This window comes from Coturnix japonica, chromosome 7 (genome assembly GCF_001577835.2).
Source record: "Coturnix japonica isolate 7356 chromosome 7, Coturnix japonica 2.1, whole genome shotgun sequence".
Taxonomy (NCBI): domain Eukaryota; kingdom Metazoa; phylum Chordata; class Aves; order Galliformes; family Phasianidae; genus Coturnix; species Coturnix japonica.
This window is the reverse complement of record NC_029522.1, coordinates 23207215-23213701: the sequence shown is the minus strand read 5'-3', so window position 1 is coordinate 23213701 and position 6487 is coordinate 23207215. Positions and strand designations below refer to the sequence as shown.

Here is a 6487-nt window from a genome sequence, read left to right as displayed (position 1 = left end):
TTTGTGGAATCGAGTTGCTGCTACAGAAGTTACCTCGTCAGTACTGAATTTTGGATTGAATATGGGAGTGTCCACCAGCTGTGTGATCCCTCCAAAGGTGCTCGACTTTCTGCCTTTAATTAAAGTGCTGGAAAATACATGAAAAAAACAGGTTTGTTTATGAAGACTTCAGGACTGATTTTGGGGGAGGAGGGGGAAGGGAAAGTTGAGATGGGGAAGAGGGGGTTGTTGAGATGGGGCTGGAGCTCAAAACCAGAATGAAATAATGAAATAAGCTTTTTTCAAACCTTGTGAGTGATTTATTTTTTATTCTGGTGATTGTAAATGTTAATTCAGGGCGCACAGAATTTCTGGAAGAAATGTACCTTTGGATAGCAACCATGGTAGCCCTTTGAATTTAAGTCAAATGAGTTTGTTGAGATGTTTTTCTGTGTTCTTAAGTCTTAACCCTGTTTAACCACATTTAAGATATTAGAGAAGCTGAATTTCACATTTGACTATGAGTTTCTATGACACATGAAATGTAGGTGTAACATGAAATGGAAGTGATTTGATAAAACAATTACTTCTATTACATCTAATAAATGTTCTCTACAGGATTTGAGTATAAAGGTAGAAATCAAGTATTTTTAGCTTGCAAATCTCTTCTTTAACTTTGGAACGTGAATATTCACGAAGAGGGGAAGCTTATAAATATTGATGATGAAATGCATCATTTTCATCTGTGAAATGGAACCTTAGGAAGGGCAGCATTCTCTGGTGTGGGAGACATGTTCAGCTTGCTGGGAGTGAACTCCTTCACAGGTAAGAACTGTAACAAACATTTTGGGCCATGCTGAGTAAAACGAGCTTTTATTTGACCTCATCTTCTTTAACCTTCAGGCAAAGCAATAGATGTCTTCAGATCTAAGCCAGTTCTTTAGAAGACGCTTATTCCTGCGTGTGCTTTTCTTTCCTGACAAGAAGCTGAAACAGCCGGTGTGTGTGGAGCCATAATGCACTGCAGCTGGCTGCAATAGGAGACGTACTCAGAACACTCGGGGTGAGTACAGCATATGAATACAGAACATACACCCTTGAAAGGTGAAGGGAAAACATCAGAGTGCTCGAGTGCTTTCTGCAATACGTTTTACTATTTTTTAAAGCTCTCTATGTGTTGAGGTTCGCTGTGAACAATATCAAAACATTCCATTATATTAGATATTACAGAAGTGGCTGCCTTGCTGTAATGGTTTTGCAGTGCTCACCCCCAGCTCACCACTTCTTGCATCAGTAAGAAGATGAAATAATTAGTTCTCCGAATGGAGAATTGTATTGGTCCTTGGCTCTTTGGTGACTTTGTATGCAGATTAAAACTATTTTCAAATTATTTTTTTAAGTTTCGCAGCACTTTGTAGAAACCTGCTGTTTTTTCAGCTGGCAGCACAAATGTTTCAGATTTCTGCATAGTGCAGATAATATCAGCTGAAGCAGAGCTCTTCCTATGCTTCTGTGACAACAGCTCTTGATCAAAGGGCATACAGAGTTGTGTGGCTTTTTCTTTTTACTTTGTTTTCTTTAGAGGAAAAAAAGGTGTGATAACAAAAACATTGCTGACCTGGACAAGATTTGGGTGTCTCAGACAGAAGTTCAGAGATTGTTCTGTTTTTATTCATTTCACAACGGAGGGGAATGTGGGAAAATGGCTGAGGAACCTCAGGAGGAATCGAGGAGACTGATGGATCAAACACTTAAATCTGAACATTTACTGCCCAGTGCAGATGAGCAGAGAGTAGAATGTTACAGCCCAGTAACAATCTCCTAAGTTGCTTTAACATTTACCTCTGGCTAAACCTTCTCCTACTCTGCCTACCCGCTATCATATAATCATTTGACTGATAAATGGATGCTTATCAACTGCTACCTTGCTGCATGGGCTGGTGTTTTATCTGAATATGCATCGTAGATCTTGACACTTATGAAAACAGCTCCTCAAAGGGGAATTTTCATAAGCCTTATGTCTATGCATGTTCCTTTGCCAGTTCTTACACCTTCTGATTAAATAAGCGATTTCATAGGTCTGTAACTGTATTATTTTCTGGTTGTAGTACAAAAGATGGTATCAACGTGGTAATGTAGTGCCAGCTATAGGAAGGAATGGCAGGGAGACTGACCTGGAAGGAGGGGGAGTGAAGGACGACAGTGCAGCCACTAGAAGGAGCTGGTTTATGCCTATTTAAAGTGTTTGAAAGCGATGGCTTTAGCGTTAACTAATACAGGCACTTGTCTGAAGCAGCATGTCTAGAAGGTGAGAACCTCTTAGTGCAATGAGGTATTGATCCTGGAATCAAGATAGAGCCGTGCTGCCAGATTGCAGTCAATCACTTGAGCGGGCTATCCTGAGATGTGCTTACCCTGTCACTCTTCGAAAGGGCTGACAATAGCAGGACACGGGGAAATGGTTTTAAGTTAAAAGAGGGAAGATTTAGGTTGGATGTTAGGGGGAAGTTCTTCACTAGGAGAGTGGTGAGGCCCTGGAACAGGCTGCCCAGGGAGGTTGTGGATGCCCCGTCCTTGGAGGTGTTCAAGACCAGGTTGGACGGGGCCCTGGGCAACCTGATCTAGTAAAGGCGTATGTTTGGTGGCCCTGCCAGGCAGGGGGTTGGAACTACATGATCCTTGAGGTCCCTTCCGACCCGGGTCATTCTGTGATTCTGTCATTTCCTCCTCCCAACATCCATTGCTTGCGTAGTGCTTGCACTGCATGCATCAATAACTAATATGCTTTATTGCAACTTCTGCCATTTATTTTTATCCTCCGGTGAGGGCAGACCCTTCCGCCTTTGCCCCTCCGCCCCATACGCAAGCGCAGAATGATGCGGCCGCCCTCGTGCCGTGACGCGGTGCCGCCTCACGTTGGTCCCGTCCTCCTCCTCCTCCTCCCGGCGGCGACGTCACGAGTTTCGGCGGAACGTGAGGCGGAGCTCTCGCTTGGCAGCGGCTGCGGTCGGCGGCGCCTCACGTTTGACGGGACCCCCGGACTCAGCCCGACCGCGGCCCCGTCGGCGCCCTCGGGCCCCGTTCCCCCTCGCTGTCCCGCCGCTCCGCTCCTTGCTTCCCCTTCCCCACCGTGCGGGCCCGGGGCCCCTTCCCCCCCGCCTCCCGGGGGGGGGTGGGCTCCTCTCCGGAAACCTGGCCGCTCCCTCCGCTCCGCCTGCTCGGCCGGGCCTGCGCCCGCCGCCGTGGGGCAGCGCGGGGGGATCCTCGCTGCTTCCCGGCCATCGCCGTCACACAGGTCGGACCCGCGGGCGGGGGGCTGCGGGGAGGCGGGAGGGGGCGGTGGGGAACGGCGGGGTCCTGGGGGGGTCTGAGGTGCGGGGCTGCCGTAGCAGAGCTGGAGATGTGGGTCAGAATCCGCACGGTATTAACGTCGAGTACGGTGGAAAAAAAAAAGTGAATGCACGGTAATTATTTTTTTCCCCCATCTTGCCTTTGCGGTGTACTGTGGCACCCACGAGGGTTTTTTCTCTCTGGTTTCCTCGGTTCGTAAATACGGTTTTAGTTCACGGTTGTGGAATTATTGAAGATGGAAGCGTTAAACAAGCAGGGTGCTGCTGAGCTGCATTGTGTCCTCTCTGTGAGGATGGTGGAAGGCGACAGAGGCTGCCCTGAGAGAAGCGGCCTTCGGACCATTCGGGAAGCGCTTCTCAGTTCTCAGATATTTTTCTCCCTTGAACAATGCAGCACGTTGCGGGGTGCAGGAGGCCTTGAGAAACGTGTTGTGTGCCTACGGCACAGCCTGCGTGTGCAGAATGAACGTCTGCACGCCGAGCTCACACAATGTCTCTGCCTCCTCCATTGCGTGGTGCTTATTAGCAGAAAACCAGAGCAAGTGTTCTGTCCTATGGAATTCCTCCAGGGATCGTTTGATGGGGATGGGCGCTGATGAGTTGGGGTTTATGTGACACTGCAACACCTCGGAGCGATTTTCTTGTGTTTTTAGTCCTTACATTTTATTGTCATTTGGAAATAACAGAAATACTATATGAAAGATTTTTGCATGCTTACGGTGTTTATTTGATGCCCACTATCCTCCCATTCTATTCAAAGATGAGAGCTTAACTATATTTCTGTTTTTTCTGTGCACATTTTGTTCTGTCACGATTGCCACCAAAACGTATTGAATGTGGTTATCGATTCAGATAATGAGGCCGTTTGTCATTGATTTGGGTTTGGGTTTTCTTCAGGGTTTCATTGCATTTTGATAAAGGAGAATAGCAAAGTAATATCGGTCAAATTGACTCATTTCTGGAGAGGAATGCGTGCAAAATCTGTCTTGTTGAGCAGCCGGTCCATGAGCCGTCCGTCTCCATGAGCTGTCAGTGGTTTACCTGCTGCTAATGGAAGACTATGGGGAAGAAAACAGATGTTCCCAAATTGCTTGCCTTGGCACGCTGAGGCTTGTAAACTGTCAGAGGAAACTTTCTCTAAGAGAGCTGTGGTATTCGGGAACCACGGGAGCTCTCCTACACGTGTAAATAGGCAGGTGCCTGGGATGAGTGGAGTTTCATTTAACACAACGTAAAGGTTAAAAGTTATGGTGCTTATTTACGTTAGTTACCTTCATTACCAAACGTTACATTTGCTGTCCCCAGTGTTTAGGAATTCAGTTTAAGCTTTGGGAATTCAGCCATATAGCTGACATAATATCACATCTAAATATCTCAGTGACGTTTTATTAACCACGCCAGTTTCTCTGTAGGAGTGAAGGTAATTTTATTTTTCAAAGCCATAAATCCTGCTTTGCTGTTGTAGCATTCTAATATTTGGTAGTGTTAAGAAATAGGTCACACGCACTCATTGCACTTACGTTCCCAGTGCTATTTTACAAGATACAGCTGAGAGCAGCAGTCTGAATACAGTGTGCAGGTTGTGCTTCTCACCAATGCATGTCAGCGTGAGATCTTGATTTTTGTACTGTATTAATGCAGACACAAGCAGCTTGTGGGTGCTCGTAAGCCTTAGAACACTTTTGCATTGGTTTTTTTCCTGAGTTGTTTTAAATGCATTCACTTTAACTGTATTTTCTGAGGAGCTGCTGAAGTTTTGGTACCAATGAATGGAGGATCCTGTTGGGATGTTGCACTTCTCTCTGCTCTGGAGGCACTTTCCCCACAGATGCACATACAGCCCAGCTTGGAGCCCAGCTTTGTGAGGTTGCTTGAAGTTGGCCTTGCTTAAGCCAGGCTGAAGCAGTGGTGCCTGCAGCATGCTTTAAAACAGCGCTGGTAGATGTCACCTTGTTTTTCATACATGAGCAAAACCATTTTCTTCAGACTGATGTTTTTCCTTTGCTGTTGCTTTGTTTTCAGCCTCTGTTTCCTCATTTTCCTCACTTCCTGGTCTTTCCTCACTCGCTTTTTGCCCATTCAGTCACGTATGTGTCCGCTTCGGTGCATTATTTGCAGTAGTAAAATAGGCTGCTTACATGTTCCTGAAGTATTTTCTGCTAAGTACAGTAACAGTTTGACAGCAGTGGTGCTTTCAGTAATAGAATTCAAATGTTTCAGCAGTTGAAGTTACAAAGGCTGTAATTCTGAAGCTCAGGAATGATAACAGACATAAACAGATTTCATTGTGATAAAAGAAGGAATGGCAGATGTGTAAGAACGGATTTGGTGAGGTCACTCCCTGCTCTGAAGCAGAAATAAATATACTGAAATTATACCTAACAAACATTAGTCTGATCTGGTCTCAAAAACCTCCAAAGAGGGGAATACCACACCTCTTTACTGCTCTAGTTATAGGTGCTACGTAGCTGCTGGTACAGTTAGGAGGCTTTTCTTAATATTTAACTTTTGCCTTGGTTCTAGTTAAGCCAGTTAGTTCCAGTCCTCCCTCAATTACTCACACAGGATAATGATTTCTATACTCTTTGTGCCATTTGTTGATATGAGGACTGTTCCTCTGTCTCTTATTTCAGACTTCCCTAAACTCCACCAATAGGCCTTTTCTTCACAGACCCTATTTGCTCACATTGTCGGCAGCTCCCATTGGACTCTGATTTGTCTGCATCTTTCTGCAGAGTTCCCCAGTCCAAGACTTACTGCAGCAGAATAAATAACTTACTCTAAAAGTTACATCAGAAGTAACGTGGCAGCCCCAATTAAAATGTCATTTCAGGGTGTGCACACATTTTGGTTTTGTTGCTCTAATTTGGGTTTTATGTGGTTTTTGATGGGTTTTTTGATTTAGTTTTTTGCTGGTTTGGTTTTCAATAATGTCAGGATGTTGGCTCCTCCATTTGTTACAGTGGGAGCTTGTATTAGTGTCTGTAAAATTAGGTCTCTCTTCCTTCATAAATGGGTATTTGAGTTACCTTCCGGAAGGGTAACACTTTATACTGCTGTGAATTTCATCTTCAGGTTAGTTTTCTTATACAAAGCATTTCTAGGTTGTACAGCACCAGGGCTCTCTGTGTTATTAAGGAGAATGGGCCTTTCCTGTT

General features: G+C 45.2%; 1 protein-coding gene across 6 annotated transcripts in view; it reads left to right on the top strand.

Moving 5' to 3' along the window:
* The first annotated feature begins 235 nt into the window (after window positions 1–235).
* The window catches only part of MAP3K2 (mitogen-activated protein kinase kinase kinase 2), a 38461-nt gene continuing 32209 nt past the window's right edge, over window positions 236–6487 (top strand). For 2 of the 6 annotated variants that reach the window (XM_015868690.2, XM_015868691.2), the window contains exon 1: window positions 2924–3274. The gene's annotated coding sequence lies outside the window, so the exon portion shown is untranslated. Of the gene's footprint in view, window positions 1043–2922; window positions 3275–6487 lie in introns of those variants that run through there. The other 4 variants (XM_015868689.2, XM_015868688.2, XM_015868692.2 and 1 more) reach the window with 4 other exon arrangements.